General features: G+C 36.7%; 1 long non-coding RNA gene across 2 annotated transcripts; it reads left to right on the forward strand.

The window, feature by feature from the left end:
• Nucleotides 1-6464: 6464 nt before the first annotated feature.
• LOC134740121 (uncharacterized) lies at nt 6465-22704 on the forward strand. Of its 2 annotated transcripts, none has more exons than XR_010127360.1 (4): nt 6465-6584; nt 15203-15389; nt 16418-16720; nt 21194-22704. It is a non-coding gene; the product is annotated as an uncharacterized LOC134740121 (long non-coding RNA). The 2 variants fall into 2 exon arrangements; XR_010127361.1 differs by having other exon boundaries at nt 15242-15389.
• Nucleotides 22705-23146: the final 442 nt, after the last annotated feature.

Below are 23146 nucleotides of genomic sequence, written 5' to 3' on the forward strand. Positions count from 1 at the left end.
TACAAGGCTACAGTAACCAAAACAGCATGGTACTGGTACCAAAACAGAGATATAGACCAGTGGAACAGAACAGAGCCCTCAGAAATAATGCCACATATCTACAACTATCTGATCTTTGACAAACCTGACAAAAACAAGAAATGGGGAAAGGATTCCCTATTTAATAAATGGTGCTGGGAAAACTGGCTAGCCATATGTAGAAAGCTGAAACTGGATCCCTTCCTTACGCCTTATACAAAAATTAATTCAAGATGGACTAAAGACTTACATGTTAGACCTAAAACCATAAAAACCCTAGAAGAAAACCTAGGTAATACCATTCAGGACATAGGCATGGGCAAGGACTTCGTGTCTAAAACACCAATAGCAATGGCAACAAAAGCCAAAATTGACGAATGGGGTCTAATTAAACTAAAGAGCTTCTGCACAGCAAAAGAAACTACCATCAGAGTGAACAGGCAACCTACAGAATGGGAGAAAATTTTTGCAATCTACTCATCTGACAAAGGGCTGATATCCAGAATCTACAAAGAACTTAAACAAATTTACAAGAAAAGAACAAATAACCCCATCAACAAGTGAGCAAAGGATATGAACAGACACTTCTCAAAAGAAGACATTTATGCAGCCAACAGACACATGAAAAAATGCTCATCATCACTGGCCATCAGAGAAATGAAAATTAAAACCACAATGAGATACCATCTCACACCAGTTAGAATGGCGATCATTAAAAAGTCAGGAAACAACAGGTGCTGGAGAGGATGTGGAGAAATAGGAACACTTTTACACTGTTGGTGGGACTGTAAACTAGTTCAATCATTGTGGAAGACAGTGTAGTGATTCCTCAAGGATCTAGAACTAGAAATACCATTTGATCCAGCAATCCCATTACTGGGTATATACCCAAAGGGTTATAAATCATGCTGCTATAAAGACACATGCACACGTATGTTTATTGCAGCACTGTTCACAATAGCAAAGACTTGGAACTGACCCAAATGTCCATCGATGATAGACTGGATTAAGAAAATGTGGTACATATACACCATGGAATACTATGCAGCCATAAAAAATGATGAGTTCATGTCCTTTGTATGGACATGGATGAAGCTGGAAACCATTATTCTCAGCAAACTGACACAAAAACAAAAAACCAAACACCGCATATTCTCATTCATAGGTGGGAATTGAACAATGAGAACACTTGGACACAGGAAGGGGAAAATCACACACCAGGGCCTGTTGTGAGGTGGAGGGAGGGGGGAGGGAAAGCATTAGGAGATATATCTAATGTAAATGACAAGTTAATGGGTGCAGCACACCAACATGGCACATGTATACACATGTAACAAACCTGCACGCTTTGCACATGTACCCTAGAACTTAAAGTATAATTAAAAAAAAAAAAGAAAGAAAAGAAAAGTCAAAAACCAACAGATGTCAGCAAGGTTGTGGAGAAAAGGAAAGACTCATGCACTGTTGGTGGGAATGTAAATTAGTTCAGCCCCTGTGGAAAATGGTGTGGAGATGTCTCAAAGGACTCTAAACAGGGCTACTATTTGATCCAGCCATCCCATTACTGGGTATACACCCAAAGGAAAATACATCATTATACCAAAAACACACATGCACTTGTGTGTTCATCACCATGCTGTTCACAACAGCAAAGATATAGAATTAACCTTGGTGCCCATCAATAGTCGATTGGATAAACAAAATGTGATACATAAGCACCATAGAATACTACATAGCCATAAAAAAGGATAAAATTATGTCCCTTCCAGCAACACGGATGGAGCTAGAGGCTATAATTCTAAGTGAACTAATAAAGAAACAGAAGAATCTAATACTGCGTGTTCTCTTTTATAAGTGGGAAGTAAACATTGAGCACGCATAGACATAAACATGGGAACAGCAGACACTGTGAACCACTTCAGAGGGGGGTGAGGGGGGACATGGGTTGAAAAACCATCTTTCAGGTATTATCCATTATGCTTATCATAATAAGCATAACTGGGTGCAATATATGCATGTCACAAACCTGCATATGCACCACCTATATCTAAAATAGAAGTCAAAATTTTAAAAAATCTTTTACTATGACCACTTGCAATAAGCCAAATAATTTTTTAAATGAAGCAATCAATATTACTTATTCTATTTCAATCCTTTCCTCAATATATTGCTTTACAGAAAGTTTTAAAAAGCTGCATTATCATATTTCTTCAATTTGACTTTCGTTTCTCTCAAAATTTTTTCATTACTTGTCCTGTTTCAGAAGCTAAAAGTGCTAGTTAAAAATAAAAGGTATTGCATTATTTAATTTTTAACAGGTTTTTATTTATGTGCAAAGTTTTATGTGTGTGTGTGTGTATGTGTGTGTGTGTGTAAAACTTTTGGCATCAAAACGATTTAGTTTCAAGACTTTCTTATTTCTATCATTGATATTGCAGCTATTTTAATTGAGTTGAATATAAAAATACCATGTCTGAGTCATAAAAAGCTTCATAGACTTGTATAAGCAAATTCTGTTATTCACTCAACAAATATTTAGAACACCTTCTATGTGCAAAACATTGTGATGAAGAATTAATACACTGGGACAAAGGGCCTGTTCCTGAGCTTAAGTGTTTAGTATAATATACATTTAGAAAATGAGGAATAAATACTAAGCTTCCGGTTTCACAGTTTGCAATTGCAATAAACTACCTGTCTTTTGTTAAAGAAACCTGCCTTGAAACCATACCTCAATTTTATATTTAGAAAATTTTAAAATTAAGATTTTTAAAAAAATTATCAAGCTCTATAGCTCCAGATAACTTAATCTCTTAGTAACATTCTCTTAGTTTATATCACACTATTTTAAATCCTACCTTCCAATGAGATGCCAACCATGTCAGCCAATCTGAGTCGTCCTGGCATTTCATAAAAGTGACAAGTCCACTGTGAAAATGACAGAGAGGGAAATCATGAGGAATCGTTTTAATGCCCAAAAGCAGCTTATCGTTTTCAATGTCTCTAAGTGGTTTTTTTTTTTTTTTGGTCCCAATTAAGAATTTTAAAATGAAATACTTGTTACATGGAGAAGGCTTAGATTTCATAAGTCATAAATGAATAGGAGAATGACTCTATTTTTCTACATCTTAGGGTTAGCTTGATTGAGTTTAACAAATATCAAGCTACCAGTAGCATACAGGGCCATTCCTATAAAGCAGCTGTGTTCAGCCCTTGAAAAATGGTATTGCAGCTCCTTCGAGAAAGAACTTTTGATTTAAGTGTTAACAAAGGACAGTGGTCAGAAGGAAAGCAAACATGTGCTCTTTAACATGAGTCAACAATGCTAAGATTTTATAATATGGTAAGAGAGTAAAAGAGAAATCTTTGTAAATGGAACAAAGTAACACATCCCGGGTCCAAGAGATGGAAGAGCTTTGATGGGTCCATGATTATTTCTTTCCATAATATACATTTTATTTCATCGTAAGCCTTCTCATGTAATTCCTTGGTATGTTGCAAGTCTCCATGAGATTTTGTTTTGTTTTGTTTTGTTTTTTTAAATATAGACAGGGTTTTGCTCTGTCACCCAGGCTAGAGTGCAGTGGCACAATCTCAGCTCACTGTAACCTCCGCCTCCTGAGTTCAAGTGATTCTTGAGCCTCAGCCACCAGAATAGCTGAGATTACAGCACGCCTGGCTAATTTTTGTATTTTTTATAGAGACCAGATGTTGCCATGTTGGCCAAGCTGGTCTTGAACTCCTGGCCTCAAGTGATCCACCGGCCTCAACCTCCCAAAGTGCTGGCATTACAGGCGAGCCACCATGCCCGGCCCTGAGTGTTTTATTTATTTATTTATTTATTCATTTATTTACTTATTTATTTATTATACTTTAAGTTCTAGAATACATGTGCAGAACCTGCAGGTTTGTTACATAGGTATACAAGTGCCATGGTGGTTTGCCGCACCCATCAACCCGTCATCTACATTTGGTATTTCTCCTAATGCTATCCCTTCCCTAGACCCCAACCTCCAACAGGCCCTGGTGTGTGATGTTCCCCCTCCCTGTGTCTATATGTTCTCATTGTTCAACTTCCACCTATGAGTGAGAACATGTGGTGTTTGGTTTTCTGTTCCTGTGTTAGTTTGCTGAGAATTATGGTTTCCAGCTTCATCCATGTCCCTGCAAAGGACCTGAACTCATCCTTTTTTATGGCTGCATACTATTCCATGGTATATATGTGCCACATTTTCTTTATCCGGTCTATCATCGATGGGCATTTGGGTTGGTTCCAAGTCTTTGCTATTGTGAACAGTGCTGCAATAAACATACATGTGCATGTGTCTTTATAGTAGAATGATTTATAATCCTTCGAGCATATACCCTGTAATGAAATTGCTGAGTCAAATGGTATTTCTGGTTCTAGATCCTTGAGGAATCTCCACACTGTCCTCCATAATGGTGGAACTAATTTACACTCTCCAACAGTGTTAAAGCATTCCTATTTCTCCACATCCTCTCCAGCATCTGTTGTTTCCTGACTTTTTAATGATTGCCATTCTAACTGGCCTGAGATGCTACCCTGCTTCGGCTCGCCCTCCGTGGGCTGAACCCACTGTCTAACCAGTCCCAGTGAGATGAGCTGGGTACCTCAGTTGGAAATGCAGAAATCACCTGCCTTCTGCGTTGATCTTGATGGGAGCTGCAGACCACAGCTGTTCCTATTTAGCCATCTTGCCAGCCACCCCAAGTGTTTTATTTTTAAAATACAAATATAATTCATGCTTACCCATTTATGGATTATCACGTCAATACAGTTGTGTTAACCTCTCAACCAATAGTATAAATAGTGTGAACAACTTGGTACTTTTCTATATTTTATTCAGTGCATGTAAGATCATAGACACACTAATACAAACACATACACAGCTTTCTAGGCAAAAATAGGATCACGTTACAAGTATTAATAACATTCAGTTTCTTAAAATTGACATCACATATTGAATATCTCTCTAGACTTTGTAATACCTATGAAATATTCCATTCCATAATGTAGATATGTAATTTATTCAATCATTCTCTTTTAATGGTGCTAAGGTCATTTCCAGTGTCTTGAAATTCTACTGTAATAGACATGCTTATTTTATAATGTTGTATTTCAGTAGAATGGATTTCTAGAATTGGTCCAGGGGCAAGATTTTAGCTCACTGCAGGCTCAACTTCCCTGGCTCAGGGGATCCTCCAACCTCAGCCTCGTGAGTAGCTGGGACTACAGGCAAGCACCAACATGACCAACTAATTTTTTATATTTTTAGTAGAGATGGAGTTTTATCCTGCTGCCCAGGCTAGTCTCAAACTCCTGGAATCAAATGATCCACACAGCTTGGCCTCCCAAACTGTTGGGATTACAGGTATAATCCATCGTGCCCAGCCCTTCTTTTGTTTGGTTTGTTTGTTTGTTTGTTTTTAATAAGGTTGTCTATGAGGCATTTCTTCACCATCTTGTATTCTTCCTCTCATGAGCTTTCTTTACACATTAAATTAATTCTGTGACCTAAGTAAAGATAGAATTTTTTTTATAACTAGAATTTGTGTTATTTTTTACCTTCAGAAAATGTCTTTTCGTAAAAACTTGACTCATGCCTGTTTTCTGTCTGATAAAGCAAGTGCTAAATCATTGTTGGTTAAATAAATTTGCAAACATTTCCTTACTCTTGAGATGAAAGAGCCTACATTGATATATCTTTGACATTCCTGTCCTTTCTACTGAAACAGTATGTTCGAGTAATTATAGGCAAGGATGGAGAGGAGAGGTAGGAAGGACCAAGGAAGCTGATAGTGAGCTAGTATTCAGAGCATAAGGACCACTCCCAGCAGAGAAACAGAGGGCCAGTTGGTCATATAGGCAACAGCCCTGCCTGTGGAGCTGCCCACTGTAGAAAAGAACTTCACTGGGAAAGCCAGCATGGTTTAGTCGGCAGAGAAGTGTCTGAAGCTTTGTGGAATTCACTTCATGTAACTGCAAAGCTAGCCAATCTTATTCCAGCCTTAGAAAAAAGAAATCTTTTTCCAGCCTCAGTGAGCAGGACTGTCTCAGGAACAAGATGTGCCTGAGCATTTAAGATAATATTTGTCAGTTCCTTAAACAGGATGGCAAAGGAAAAAGAGGAGAAAGCAAAGACTGCTCTGGCCAAACAGTGCACATTTTCTGTCAAACTCCAGGGAGATCCCTGAAGATATGGGGTGGAGTTAGTAGGGGAAAATTTTGGTTGCAAAGGGATCACTATATTTGCTCTCACCATTGAAGTGAAACCAGGACAAGTGGTAATCCTGTTTTCCTGTTTATGAAATATCTCACTTCCTTAGATTCTTTTTGAGTTTTATGGCTATCTATAGACGTGGAAATTGAGCTGAAGCCAAACAGATCTGGCCTTATTTCCCATGGGCCTGGGCACCACCAATTTGGATCTGAGATCAGACATAACCTTGCCATAAGCAGCAAAGGGCTTGGTGAACCCTCAGAAAGGCTGCCAAACACCCAGAGGCCTTGGGGGTCAGGAACGAGCTATCATGTGGTCTTTCATGTGAGTACAGAATGTCCCAAGAGTGCTGCTTCAGTTCTTATTTTAATTATTTCTAATTCTCAGAGGTTCTTCACTGTGAGTGAGAGTGCTATGAAGGAGCTATGTTTCCACGTGTATCCTACGTGTAATTCTTTTATCCATGTTTATATCAAACTATTAATATACATTTATTGACCCCTCCAATGTGCCAAGCACCACGGTGGGTGTTGTGAAGTATTCAAAGGATAGCAAAATAATATTTGTCTTTCTAAGTTTGTGTTTCTTTTCTTTTTTTCTTCTCCCTTTTTCTCCTTTTTCCTCTCTTCCTTTTTTTGCTAATACAGAAAATTGCAAAGAATTAAAAGCCTCTAGAATCTCTTTCTCTTTCTGATGAGTTGGAAACAAGTAGTGATTCTTAATTTTTCTATTATTTATTTTTTGTTAATTTATTAATTATTTATTTATTGAGACAGGGTCTTGCTCTGTTGCCCAGGCTGGAAGGCTGGAGTGCAGTGGCATGATCTCGGCTCACTGCAATCTCCACCTCCCAGGTTCAAGTGATTCTCATGCCTCAGCCTCCTGAGCAGCTGGGATTATAGGCCTGTTACTTTAATTTTAACTTTTCCTTTAGTGTTTAAATTTTGTATATTGTCATGTGACATTCTGGAGTGCTTGAATTTATTCCTGAATCTACTTTTATTCTTTAGCCATAAAGCAAGCCCATTTCGTGTATAGGTGCTGACCAATATGCACCAATATTAACTATTCAAGGTCAATAATTTGGTTCAAGATTGTGTTTGTGCGTGTGTGTGTGTGTGTGTGTGTACACATGAGAGGCAGTCTAGAATATTTCTAAGGAATCATTAAAATAATACAAGTAAAATAGTGATAAAGAGAATTGTTTGGGGCTATTTTTAGGGAAAGCATTCTGCTTTGATCGGTGAAGAGAGAGGTGAGCTCCTTAGACGTGCTCTTCTTTAACTCTGCCCTCCTTATCTGCAAACTTATTTACATGCACAATTCATCTCTCTTTTTCCTTTTAGTCTTTGAGAATAATGTGCATTTGGTTCAATTTCCTTTTACTATCTTTATATTTTACTTCATCAGTTTTCTGTTCTCAACCTTCCATCTCACCTCCCTGTTAGAAAAACCTAATAGCTTAGAAATATAAATAAATATCCTGCATCCTAAATAAAAATCCTTCCCCACACCATTTTTATACCAGTCTATGTTCCATCTTTCCTGTATTTCTATTTTGTTTGAATGTAGTATTGCGCTATCTCTATGTTATTCTATTCACTTTTCCATAGACTGAAGTCTGGCTTTTACTGCCAACACCTCACTGAAATTGCTCTTGAAGAAAAATTGGGCAGATGTTTCTGTTGCATCTGGCAATGGCAATGACTTCCTTTATTTAACGCTTCAATCTCTGGGTTCCGTTACACCACTCTGCTGCTCTGTCTTTAACCAGCTTACAATCTCTGATCACTCTTTTTTGGCCCCTTTCACGACTTTTTCTGTCATTTTTTATTTCTTAAATGTTGATATTCCTGACATTCTGCCACTATGTCTTCCATTTTCTGTACTTCCTTGTGTTAATCCACTTTCAGGATTTTGACTGCCACCAGAAAAGATGTGTACTTTAGTAATCCTGGTGTTACTTTGCCAGTAATGCTCCATGCTATCTCTCCAGCTCTGAAATTTTCCCAGAACCAGTTCATCATCTCCACCTGATTGTCCCTATGGGAACCTGTAGCTCCATGCACCACCCTAAATCCTTTGGAGCACGTTAGGGTATTCCCCATCTGCTTCTTCTCCCTGTAATTGCCAACTTGGTCAGAGTACACCATTTACCTAGTCATCCAAAATAGAAACTGAGGCTTGAAGCTCATCCTTGAATTCCTCTTTTCCTTTGGCTTTTATATCCAGATAATCATGAAGTAATGTGTGCTTTCCTCAAGGAACCCAATTAAGTAATATTGAATCAGTTTCTTCATCCCCATAACTACTCACACTACTTTAATGCAGGCCCTAGACTATTCCAGTAGTCTCCCAGTCTCTACAACTCTGTGCCCAAACTCATCCTCTCACAGTGGACAGAAAAATGCATCCAAATTTGATTCTGATTTTGTTACTTCCCTAACAAAATTTGCCAGTGGTTCCACATTATTTGGTCTATTTCTTTGTCATTATTTTACATGACCATCTCATGCTTTGCTTTCCCACAATACTGAATGCCTTGTAATTCCCCTCATATGCTATATTGTTTATCCTGCCTCTGCCTTTGCTCAGGCTCTCCCCTTTGCTTGGAATGTCCCTATCCTCTTCACCTAGATAACTCCTCCTAATAAGATTCTTTTCGAGGGTAACTTCTTCCAAGAAGCTTTCCTTGCTCCTTACCCATACCTCTAATTGGACTGGGTAACCATCTCTCTATTTCCGTAGTAGACATACGTCTTCACCAGATTTGCCATTTTATAGTGTGATTATCTGCTGATGTCTGTTATTAAGAGGGCTGTATTTTTATATTTATTTTTATTCTCAATGCTTTAATTCAGTGTCTGCCATATAATAGATGCTAGATAACTAATTTTGTTAGGTGAGGGCTTCATTCCAGTCTTAGATTGTGAACAAAATTTAGATCATTGCAAACAAAGGAGGAATCTAATAGAGATAAGACTTTGAACTCAGAATCGGACACAAAAAGATCCAAAGCAGATTTCTGAAATTAGTGTGGAGCACGTACTAACTGGAGTGAGGCAGGGATGTGTGTGTATGTGTGTGTGTGTGTGTGTGTGCACGCGTGTGTGTGTGTGTCTATGGGGACATCTGTAAGCAGATTAGACAGATAGATTGGGGAAAATATGGTAGGCCATTAGTACTGGCATATATATACATTTTGAGCATTGCAGACAACACTCAGGCATTGTGATTGAATAAGGGATCAACATTAAAAGAATCATGTGTGGCTGGGTGTGGTGGCTCATGCCTGTAATCCCAGGACCTTGGGTGGCGAAGGCAGGCAGATCACTTGATGTCAGGAGTTCGAGACCAGCTTGAGCAACGTGGTGAAACGCCTGTCTCTACTAAAAATACAAAAATTAGCAGGGTGTGGTGGCAGGCACCTGTAATCCCAGCTACTCAGGAGGCTGAGGCAGGAGAATTACCTGAACCTTGGAGGCAGAGGTTGGAGTGGGCAGAGATGGTGCCACTGTACTCCAACCTAGGCAACAGAACAAGATTCTGTCTCAAAAAAGTATAGTTGTTTAGAAAAAACACTTTTAGCAATACTGGGTTAAAGTGGATTAATAGATTAGGGCTGGGAGCAGGGTAAACAATTATAAAAATACAACAGTTCAGGAATGAAATGGTAATGACCTGAGCTAGAATAATGGCAATGAAAATGCCGAGGAAGAAGTTTATATGAACACATTCCGCCCCTCCTGCCCCCTCCTCCCAGAAAAAAATTGCTGTGGTGGCTAAACGCCAAGTCTAGGGAGAGGACTGTGAGTTTAGGAATAATGTCTGTTTTGTTCAAAGCTCCTTCCTCACTGCTTAGCACTGAGCTTGGCACTCAGGTGTTGGTGAATAAATGGGTTTTAAGTGAAATAATTAATGGATGAGTATTGATATAACTCTTTCACATATGTACAGTGCATATCTTCTTTGACAGAATACAGTGAAATTTTTTGAGGCTTTGTTTTGTTTTTTTTGCCTCCATCAGCACCAATGCAACAGTCTGAGTAATGGATTTAGAATAATGATGTAAAGACATAACTTTGTTGTAGTTGAAGTCACTTTTATTCGCTTTGAATTGCTTCCCCAGAGTCCCAGGCCTTAGCGCAATTAATGCTACTGTTTTGAAATCAGCTTTGGAACTTTGATCTCAAGCTCTAAATATGTCCTTGTTGTAAACAAGCAATACATCTAATAATAACCATATCACCTGCTTATCTAAAGGATTTCATGTGTGTTTAATTAATAATTGAGAACAAATGTCACCATGGTTGCCTCAGTCTAGACAGGGGACAATTATATCATCTACTTATTTTTTCTGCTTGAGGGATATATAAAGCTTTCAGAGAAGTTTATTAAGGATTCAGATAATTAAACTTGTATTTTTTTGCCCAGTAACAACAATTTATATTTGAAAACAATTAGCATGAGTTACTTGTGTGTTCAAAGAATCAATTTCACAAAAAACTTTTATAATGCACAAAGATATATGTTCAGAGATATTAACTACAACCCTGTTAACAATAACAAAAGTCTGGAAATTACTTAAATATCCATCATAAATTATGGTAGACATTCTAGGCAGAATTCTAAACAATGATTTTTTTAAAGAAAATAAGTAAATCTATATGTACTGTTACAGAAAAATGTGCAAGATACATTGTTAAGTGGAAAAATTGCAAAATTACAGAGCAGAATATTTAGTAGAAAGCAATTCATGTGAACAACAATACACATAATGTATTTGTGTGCACACATGCACATGCTTATTACAACACTAGTTACACTAACATTACCTGGGGGGACACACATACACATACACACACACATACATACAGATACATTATAACACTAGTTACATTGAAATTACCTGGGAGGATTCCTAAAAAAAAGTTAACAGTTATTAATTTTGGGGTTATTTTAAGCATTTTAAAACATTTTTACAATAATTATGTATTAATTGACAGAAGATAGTAGACAAGTATCTTCTCCATTATCCAGGTTCTGTTATGGCATCTCCTTGCATTTTAATTTGTAGAAATTAACAATAAAGAGAATTTGAAAAAATACCTTTTTCTCTAGGTTAATAAGTAGTTATTCAAATGCAGGCATTATAGGGATAAAACTAGCTTCACATCACTTAATGTCAATTTAAATATCAATTAATTAGATGTAGAAAAGTAAACTCACATACTCCCACTATCTATACTCAGGGATGATATTAAAAATATTCAACAACCCATAGGATTCCAACCAATCAGAAGAGACACAGCTATTAGTCATGGAAGCGCAACCCTTTAGTTGGTGGATCAAGAAGGAATCTGAGGTGTTTGGAAGGTTCTAAGGTAGGCCAGGCTGCAGAGATTGAGTGACATATTGGAAGTGTGGAAGGGCAATTACTTACCAACTAGTGTACACTGTTTGTTGTATTTTAACTATTACCACAGCTCTTGTGAGCCTGCCTATTCTTGAACCTTATTGGCCACAGGGACTTTCCTTGAACAAACCAAATACTGTAATTATACACTTTCTTATCTTTACACACACCGTTTCTTTTCCTTCCTATTCTGTAACCATCTTCCATTCTCTACTTTCAAGTCTATGCCAGTGATCTCCTCTTCAAAGTCTATTCTTCAAACTCTAGTTCAAATGTCACTCCCTCTGTGAAGTCTTCCATGGTCTTGATCTTTATCTTAGTCCATTCAGAAGACTATAACAGAATACCACAGATGGGCATCCTATAAACAACAGAAATTTATTTCTCACAGTACTGTAAGGCTGGGAAGTCCAAGATCAAGGGGCCAACAGATTTGGTGTCTGGTGAGGGCCTGTTTCCTGGTTAACAGATGGATGGCTGATACTTTGCACTGTGTTCTCACAAGATGACAGGAGTGAGAGAGCTCTCTGAGACTTCCTTTATGAAGACAGTCATCCCACTAATCAGCTCTCGAAGACCTCACCTCCAAATACCATCACCTTACGGGAATAGGTTTCAGTGTATGGATACTAGGGGGAAGTAAACTTTCAGTCAATAGCACTCTTCCTCCTTCCCCAGCAATGATTACAAACGAAACCGCTCCCTCTGGTTGTGAGTTCCTAAAGAACTCTGTTTATTCCAGTGTTGTGTTTCTTCTACTCCATTGCACAATGCTAAAATTGGGCTCTGTGAAATCATGAGTGTGTCTCACTAATGCTATATTCTTAGCAACTACCCTAGTGCCAAGGACATAATGGGTGCATTTATTACATGAACAAATTAGTAGTAATAAAAGTAGCAGACATGGTAGTAATTGCAATCTTCTTTATGGTAGGTTCTAGTGCATTACATGTAGCAACTTGTTAATCTTCACAATAAACCAACTGTGCCACAATTTTCACCATTTATCAATCAACAAACTGAGACACCAAGGGAGTGAAAGACTTGTCCACAGTTTTCAGTCATAATGGCTGAGGCAAGATTGGATTCAGGCAGTGTGGCAGAGTTTGTGAGTGTTGGAGCCTGTAACTAAACAGACCTATCCAATTACTCAGATATCTTCATGGCACTGGACAGGCGAGTAGTCCTCAGGTCCTAGAAATCTTGTCACATGATGAAAATCTGTGGTCACAAAGTAATGTGTCAGTTCTTGATAAACATTCTATGATGGATAGTAAATGCTACTCAGAAGGGAGATAATGAGTGTGTTCATAGAGTACACAAACCAGGGTGAGATGAAATTCTAGACTCTGTTAATTTGCTAGCAAGAGGATTTCAGAATATGTATGTGTCATATTTATGTACACACACACACACATCCTGTATGAATATGTATGGACATATATGTGTATGTTAAAATAATGTTAAATGCAATTATCCCTCCAATAGCCCAATCATGAGGGTTTAACATATATGAATGCATCTAGTCATCATAACAGCTTTCAGAAGTAGATGTTATTACTATCTCTTTTTTACCCAGTTAGGAAATTTGAAGCCCAAAGAAATGACTTGCCCAAAGTCATAGAGACAGGGAGTGATAGACCCAAGATCTCCACCTAGCAATCTAATTTTATAGCCTATTAAACTACCATGCTATTCCTTATTTTAAAAATTATAAGCAATTATCAAGCAATTATTGTGTCAGGCACAGTTCTAATGTGTACTAATAGTTAAAATGCATTATGTGATACCAGGAATTTAGAAAAAGCACTCAGCAAATGTTGAAATCCTTTGGGATAGGTACTACTTTTACCCACATTTTCAGAGAGAAAGCTGCAGCCCAGTGAAGTTAAGTAAATTAATCACCCCTGCAATAAATTACATAAGTAGGAAATGATAGAACTATAACTTATATTCCAGAATCTGGCCACTCTTAAGCATTTAAGCATTACACTCCAACGTCCAATGTCTCAATAGTAGGGGAAATTTTCAGGGGTCAATATGGAATCCTAAAATTTTAAGTTTGAAAAATAAGTCAAGCACAAGGTAGGAGGCAGCTGATATCTGGTTGGCTGGCTGGACGCTGATGGGTGTCCCAGGGTAGCATTACCTTTTTAAACATCCTGAGATACAGGATCTGAACATCAGTAAAAAATTTTTTTCTTATATATTTATTGTGATATATTTTATGCATTCAGAGAATGTTTTAAAAATAATGTAATGATAATCAATGCATCCAACTGTGTTAAATTTTAACATGTTTACATCTGTATTATATATTGTTTAGAGAGACATAGATGTAGATATAGATGTAGAAAATGTAGATATTTACACCTCCTTTCAGTGAAGCCCCCAGGGAGCTCTTCCTTTCTCACTCTTAATGCTTCCTGTTGTATTAAGATAGTAATCCCTCTCCTCGTTTCATGTTTATAATTTCCAGGCATTTCCTTATATGTTCTTTTTTATGGCCACTACTTATGTGTACGCTTATAAATAAAATGTTGTATTGCTTTTCCGGTTTTCAAATATTATTTTGTAATGTGCCATATTCCATTACCTAAACCATGCCTGACATAGGATATGTACATGATAAATATTTTAGAGTGAAGAATGAATGGATATTTTTAAGGATTTAGGTAAAAGTAACCCTAATCTCTTCCTATTAACTGGTATAATGTTCTGTTTTTAACATATGCCACGAATAATTTATCTAATAAAAATTTATATTAAATATCGGTAATAAAAGTTGTACAAATTATTTCTAATTCTTACATTGTGTGTTTCTTCTGTGTTACTTAATGCATTGAAAGCTCATTTATTCACTGTTGAATAAAATTAAAAATGATAGGCACCTTTATCTTACTTCCCACTTTAGAAGAAAACCGTTCTAATATTTTATCTGTAAAATTGTCATTTGCTACTTAATTTTGGTACATAGCCCTTATCAGTTTAAAAACTTTCCCGTCAGTTCCAGTGTGATTACAGTTTTCACCACAAAGTAATGCCAAATACTACCAAATGCAAATATTTCTGTATCCATTGAGATTCCATATACTTTTTTCTTTTTATCTGTCTATGTAATAAATTACATTAATAAATTTTCTAGTATTATACCATCCTTGCATTCTTGAAGCAAACCTTACATAGTTGTTATGTACAAATTTTTTAATGTTAAAATATTAGATTATATTTTATTCAAATAAATTATATTTTATTCAAATAAATTACATTTTATTTATGACTTTTGAGTCTATACTAAGTCAGGAAAGTATAATTTTTCTTTCTTTTGCCCTTCTAATCGAATTTTAGAATCAAGTTTGTAACTGGCATGCACAAAGTCTAACAATGAAGTCCAAAAATATAGTGGCACAAACAACGTACAGGCAATGAGTAGGCATCTGGGCTTCATAAAAGTATCCAATAAAACAAGGTTCTTTCTTCTATTTTGTTGCTTAGCCATTTTCTAAATTTTGTCATTATCTAAAAGAAAAAACTGGTTCACCCACACCAAGCCTACACATTTCAGCCCATGACGGTGGAGAAAAAGAAATTGATGACAGATTCTATCATCACAAAAGCATGTGATCTGGAAGTTGCATGCATCCATTCAGAGCTTCCTGGCCAAAACCTAGTCATATTAACAAAACTAGCTGCCAACATTACTAAAAAATGAGGTCTGTAGTTGAGTTTCCATGATCAGCTAAAATTCAAGAGAGAGAACAGATATTGGGGATAATTAGCAGGCTCTTTTACAGAAACAGAATAAGGTTGAATCCAGCTGTTCTTCAAATACGTGTGAGAATACTTCTAAATTTTTTTAAAGGGTAAATATTTGTCTAATTACCTTAAAAAATAAATTTGTTAGATAATATTTTTATTAATTTTTGGATGTATTGTCTTAGCAAATTATCCATTTTCTCTAAATTTTCAAATTTATTGGCATAAAATTGTATATGAGTAAGATTTTTTAAGTGTTGACATAATTGTAGTTATTCTCTTTATAATATTGTTAATTGGTTTTATCTTCTTTTTTATGATTAGACTCGCCAGCGTTTTATGAATTTTATTAATTTTTAAAACAATTATATTATGATTGTCTTTTTCCCCTGTTTTATATTTTTATTTTATTGCTTTTCTTTTTAGGTTATTAATTTCTATTATTTATTATGTCATTACTTCTATCTTTTAATTTAGTCTATTGTTTTTCTAAGTTCTTGCACTGATATATAATTTGAATATTCAGTTAATTGTTTTTCAAGTTTGCTTCAAGTATTTGCACAAAAAGCTAACAATTTCCTTTTAAGTGCCAGTTTGATTTTATTTCACAAATGTGAATATAAAACATTTTATTTGTCATTAGTTCTACATGTTTTTTAAGTTCCACCATAATTTCTTATGTGACCTATGAGTTCCTTAGGAGAGTTTTCAACTCTCTGAATGTGTATCTCCTATTTATTTAAAATTTAATTTTATTGTGATCAGAGAACATGGTATTTTGATGATTTCTTTATGTGTCAACTTAACTGGGCCATGGTCAGATATTTGGTCAAGCTTTATTCTGGGTGTTTCTGTGAGGGTGTTTTGGATGAGATTAACAATTAAATTAATACTCTGGATAAAACAGATTACGTTTTATAATGTGAGTGCACCTCATCCAATTAGTAGAAGGCCTAAATAAAACAAATGTCTGACCTTTCCATAGCTAAGAGAGAACTGTCCTGCCTGATGAGCTTCAAACCACCAGAACATCAGTTCTTCCTGGTTCTACAGTAGTCTCCAACCTTCAGACTCAAACTTCAGCACCTGTTCTTCAGATTTTTGGACTTGCAGCCTCTATAATCACATGAGCCAATTCCTTATATAAATTTATTTATACATGCTGACAGTTGGTTCTGTTTCTCTGGATAACCCTGACTGTTAGAGCTATCACCTCAAATTTGTTTTCTTATATTTGGTGTCTGTTTTGGAGTACTTACAAGTGCTTAAAATGTTCTTTTTCAGTTAGGTGAGTCTCAGTCTCTAAGATAATTTTTTTATTGTTCTATTTTATAGATTACATGTTAACGTCAATTAAGCTATAAACATTTTATTGCTAATACATTATCAAAATGCTTTTCAAACAGCCATTTCCAACAGTCTATTCTTTGGCAAAAAACAATGCCATTCTCTTGCCATGGCCAAATGTGGGTGCTACTAACAGGTAAACTCTTAATTTGTAAGTGAGGCTAAAATCTTAAAATGCCTTCCTGAAACTTATACACGATTGATTTTGTTTATTTGTGTAATTTCTTTGTTCTACGGTTTCAGCTTCAATTGCTGAGAAAATGTCAAGATTATTTCTTGAGAATTTCCTTTGTGGCTAAGACACAGGAGAAGTTTTAATTTTACTAGAAACTGTAAAACGAGGCTTTTAAAAAGTTTCATTAAAAAAACAAATTAGGGAAGAATAGGCATATTCAGAAAACCTACTTTCATTTAGGCTGGATTGGTAAAAAAAAAAAAAAAAAAAAAAGAATCCTCCCTTATGGCAACTAAGGCATGAAATAATGCAATGTAATTTTGTGAATTAAATGCATGGGATCTGGAGTTCCCTTAGGTGGTTCAAATCTCGGCTCCACCTATTATTGGCTGTATGACCTTGAGCTTGCTACTTAACCTCTCAGGGTTTTACATATGAAAATTGAATGTAATAAAAGTGCCTCCCTCATAGTAAAACTGAAATAACGTATGGAAAGTCTTTACAAGTCCGTATCATAGGACTTGTCAAAATACTTTCATTAGGTATTATTATTATTATTTGCCTGATAATTAATGTATCCTATTTTAAAATGCATTGATAGGACTTCATTTGGTTCATTAGAATGGAACAGATTTTGATGCTGTTTGAATAAACTCTAAAAATAAAACAAAATCAGCAGGAGATATGTTCGACTATTCTGCGAATGAGTCTCCATATTCTATAAGAAGAGAAAAAATCATATCATGCAAATTGCAGTATATGTTATGGAGGAAAAAAATGCACTTGTTTTCCTACTTATTTTATAACATCCCTGTTAGTCTCATTTAGAAGGAAAAGCTGAAGTTTAGAATTGTGAAAAACTCATGGTTGCTTCACAACTTGAACTCAGTTGAAGAGAGTGGTATGTGAGACAGGCATAATCATCTCACAAACTTATATTCAACAAATATTTATTGAATAACTACTATGTGTCTGGTACAGTAAAATTTGATTCCATTATATGTCAGTCAGTCAAGTTCTCTTTTGTAGCTTCAAACTCTACGATGAACTAAAACCAGAAAATTCACAAATATAAGCTTTTCATAACAAAATCGACCAGGAAACAGAATGGCATCTCTTTTGAACAACTGACTGACCCATAACAGCCTATAAAATCCTTAAGTCAGCAGGGTGCAGCAGCATGTGCCTATCGTCCCAGCTACTTGGGAGACTGAGGCAGTAGGATAACTTGAGCCCAGAAGCTTGAGGCTGTAGTGTGCTATTATCACACCTGTGAATACTCACAGCACTCCAGCCTGGGAAACATAGTGAGATCTTGTCTCTTAAAACAAAACAAAACAAAACAAAAAAATCTGTAAGTCTTCTTACCCAGAAATAAAAGAAAACAAGTTCCATTTTTTTAAAACAGAAAATAAGTCTGTTTCGTGCTATTAAACAAGGAAACAGCCTCCCCTTTTTTCTGTGTTTGCGATGACATTTTCACCATTACCTTCTGTTTCATAATGCATGTGAAGGAACTTTGTGCTCTCCAGATATTGTTTGTCTATACGTGCGGTCCCACGCAGTGACTGCCAAATCTTACTGGGCATCACCACTTAGAAGTCCCTCTGTTACCTTAACTTCTAAAATCCCAAAACTAAACTTGTTTCCTCCGAAATCTGCTCTGTTCCTGTGTTCCTTATTTCAGTTAATGGTACCAGTACATTCAACTGCCTAAGCAACAGATTTCATCACTGATTAGGACCTCTGGAAACCCTAAATATGGAGAAAATAATGATGCAGCCCCTACTCCCACTAACCACACATACTTTACAAACTATTCACAGAGTCAGTATAAAGTCTAACAAAAGTTTGATTTTTCCCATAATGACAACTTTAACATCTTCGAACTCTAAAATATTGAATTATTCAAAAACTATTTTGGTAGCTCCATTTACAGGCAGCCTCAGTGTCTACGGAGAAACCCAACATTGCTGGACTTCATATCCAATGCAGCTGCCTCCTTGACAGCTGCGTGAGCCTGCTTATTGGTGTCTCTACCTTTACCTTTCTCACCTCAAGTCTGCCCTTCACAGTGTTGTCAGAATCATCTCCACAAAAGCAGACCTGATTATGTTATTTCTCTTCATAAAACTCTTAATTTCTTAGCAGGACACTCAAGGCCCTTCCAAAATTAGCAACAGCATACCATTCTTGGATCATTTCCAGATGCTTCCCTCTTGCCCTGTCTCTTCCCCCTAGATCGCTAACCACAACGCTCACCACAGATGCCACATAATTTCCTATCTCCTGAATTCTTGTTACTTTCTTTACCTGTTCCCCTTTCCCTTTCATTGATATTGTTTTCTTATTTCAATAATTTGCTAAAATTACTTTTAGTTATTCAATACCTTAACTGAATGACTGAATGTCTCTGTTTAAATCACTTCTTTTTTTTTTTCTTTTCTTTTATTATTATTATTATTATTATTATTATTATTATTATACTTTAGGTTTTATGGTACATGTGCCCAATGTGCAGGTAAGTTACATATGTATACATGTGCCATGCTGGTGCGCTGCACCCACCAACTCATCATCTAGCATTAGGTATATCTCCCAATGCTATCCCTCCCCCCTCCCCCCAACCCACATCAGTCCCCGAAGTGTGATGTTCCCCTTCCTGTGTCCATGTGTTCTCATTGTTCAATTCCCACCTATGAGTGAGAATATGCGGTGTTTGGTTTTTTGTTCTTGCGATAGTTTACTGAGAATGATGATTTCCAGTTTCATCCATGTCCCTACAAAGGACATGAACTCATCATTTTTTATGGCTGCATAGTATTCCATGGTGTATATGTGCCACATTTTCTTAATCCAGTCTATCATTGTTGGACATTTGGGTTGGTTCCAAGTCTTTGCTATTGTGAATAATGCGGCAATAAACATACGTGTGCATGTGTCTTTATAGCAGCATGATTTATAGTCCTTTGGGTATATACCCAGTAATGGGATGGCTGGGTCAAATGGAATTTCTAGTTCTAGATCCCTGAGGAATCGCCACACTGACTTCCACAAGGGTTGAACTAGTTTCCAGTCCCACCAACAGTGTAAAAGTGTTCCTATTTCTCCACATCCTCTCCAGCACCTGTTGTTTCCTGACTTTTTAATGATTGCCATTCTAACTGGTGTGAGATGGTATCTCATTGTGGTTTTGATTTGCATTTCTCTGATGGCCAGTGATGGTGAGCATTTTTTCATGTGTTTTTTGGCTGCATAAATGTCTTCTTTTGAGAAGTGTCTGTTCATGTCCTTCGCCCACTTTTTGATGGGGTTGTTTGTTTTTTTCTTGTAAATTTGTTGGAGTTCATTGTAGATTCTGGATATTAGCCCTTTGTCAGACGAGTAGGTTGCGAAAATTTTCTCCCATTTTGTAGGTTGCCTGTTCACTCTGATGGTAGTTTCCTTTGCTGTGCAGAAGCTCTTTAGTTTAATTAGATCCCATTTGTCAATTTTGGCTTTTGTTGCCATTGCTTTTGGTGTTTTAGACAAGAAGTCCTTGCCCATGCCTATGTCCTGAATGGTATTGCCTAGGTTTTCTTCTAGGGTTTTTATGGTTTTAGGTCTAACATTTAAGTCTTTAATCCATCTTGAATTGATTTTTGTATAAGGTGTAAGGAAGGGATCCAGTTTCAGCTTTCTACATATGGCTAGCCAGTTTTCCCAGCACCATTTATTAAATAGGGAATCCTTTCCCCATTTCTTGTTTTTCTCAGGTTTGTCAAAGATCAGATGGTTGTAGATATGTGGCATTATTTCTGACGGCTCTGTTCTGTTCCATTGATCTATATCTCTGTTTTGGTACCAGTACCATGCTGTTTTGGTTACTGTAGCCTTGTAGTATAGTTTGAAGTCAGGTAGTGTGATGCCTCCAGCTTTGTTCTTTTGGCTTAGGATTGACTTGGCGATGCGGGCTCTTTTTTGGTTCTATATGAACTTTAAAGTAGTTTTTTCCAATTCTGTGAAGAAAGTCATTGGTAGCTTGATGGGGATGGCATTGAATCTGTAAATTACCTTGGGAAGGATGGCCATTTTCATGATATTGATTCTTCCTACCCATGAGCATGGAATGTTCTTCCATTTTAAACACATAAAGCCCTGAATACCTTGTTTTGTGATTAGAGCCCATTTTTCTGCTACCTCTGAGTCCTTTTAAGGACAAGAACCATGTCTAACTGTCCACCCCTTCCTCCTTTCCAGGTCCTGTAGAACATAGCTGCACGTGGAATTGAATGATCGTGCTTTCCGTGCAGAGCTATCTGCCTTTGGACAGGAGGAGAGCTCTCAGCACCATTCCCTTTCCACGGGAGCTTCTTTTTTCTCACTCTTTTTCTTGCCTCCCTCAACTTCCATCCTCTGTTCTGGGGGAAGGTGAAGCTGGCCTGACAGGCCTGAGGGAAGCCTGATGGAGGCACACTTGCCAGCTTTTAGTTGAGGGAGACACTGCAGCAAGGCCCTCCAGTCCCTCCTTCCCTGGGAGCACCAGCTCTGATTCTGGTGGGCAGCTGCAGCTAAGACGAAGACAAATGAATCCAGAGACTTCTCTCGAGCTGTGAGCCTGAGCCAAAGGCACAGCCCAGCTGTCCAGAGAGCTTTGCAACAGAACATGGGGGGCCAGTTGACAGGAACTGAGGCACTTTTAAATTTAGCACTTGTCCTCGCCCTTTCGGTTCACGATTTCTTGGAATTTTCATTTGGAAAAAGAGGTGAGGGACAGAAGTAGAAGTTGGAAATTCTAGATCCCTTGATTCTAGAATATTCTAAGATCTTCCAAACTAACCCTGATTCTTAAAAACAGAATAGGACAATCTTGTTTTCGGTATTGAGAATAGCAAATATAGAAATCCCGTAATTCTTTGACTTAGCTTAGCAGGTGCAATTAGTTCTATCCCTAAGCCTTCATACCAGAAAATTTTCTAGTGTAAAATGATTGGATGGGATACCAATTGGGATGGGTGTGGTAATAGTAAAACCATATTCTTTAATAACTTTTTCTTATTTGTTTTCCTGGAATTTTGATTGGCATTTTTTAATGAATTACATGCTTATTTTTAAAAATTATTATTATGGAGAGTTTTTGTTAGGCAGAATTTCAAATCTATCATCTGCTGTTGACTCTTACTTTCACTACAAATTTATGAAGGTAGAGAGACCCAGTTCTTACTTAAGTTATATCTAACATAAAAATATAATTCTGTCCCAATCTGTTCATTTAAAGGGTAAATTTATAGCGTCTGTTCAACTTTATATGCTATCTCAAAATTGTCAACATTTTAAGCAAGGTGCTACCTAATTTTAATGGGTGCACAAGAGGGAAAAGTGGGTCATTGACCTCAAAGGTGAAACTATAAGCTATTAATGGGCTATGTTGTGCTGAATTACAATCTCTTTTCTTGTTTCAAGTTAAAATTTTTAAGTGGCCACATGTTTGGCATTGTAATTGCTACCACAATGCTGCTGTTTCTTGACTCTTTCATTATCAAATGTATATATATATATTCTTAGTTCACAAATTTCTATTTCTTTTACACAAGTTGCTATTTCTTGTAGTGTTCATGAACTGGGTATGCTGTCCTTTGTAATGAAAGACTACAGACTGCCATGAATAGTACCTTGGCTTCTTTTTTTACAGTGTGGAATGAGAGCATTTATTATTGTTGCATTATTGTATTTTTGAATAAAAGTCCCTATTCCCACTGTACCAAATCAAATGAGCTTGTGTTGGATTTTATTCACCAGAATTGTGGTTAATGCAGTCCTCAGCTATGGCACTAGTTAGGGCCTGCCCAGGACTGCTGAAGAGCTGGCTTTGTGATTTACCTGGCTCAGTATGTGATCAAGCATCTCCATTATTGGAATAAAATAAAAACTTTCAAGATCATGGTTGTGCAATAGAGAAAACAATTTTACCTCTGCACTAACACTCAAATGCTACACTAATCTACAGTAATTCTGTTATTGCATTTGGAAGCAATTCCTTCTATTCATTCGGAGATAACTGTTACAATACAATAGGCTGCCTCCTGCCTTTTCCCCTCAGTGAGCAAAATATGCTGTTCATTGCAAAGTAACCTAACAGTAGTAGGTTTACGTGTTTGTTTCCATGTGAATTAACGTGTGCATGAAGACCATCGGGAGGCTTGGTTTGTATTA

The sequence above is a fragment of the Pongo pygmaeus genome, chromosome 7 (genome assembly GCF_028885625.2).
Source record: "Pongo pygmaeus isolate AG05252 chromosome 7, NHGRI_mPonPyg2-v2.0_pri, whole genome shotgun sequence".
NCBI classification, from domain to species: domain Eukaryota; kingdom Metazoa; phylum Chordata; class Mammalia; order Primates; family Hominidae; genus Pongo; species Pongo pygmaeus.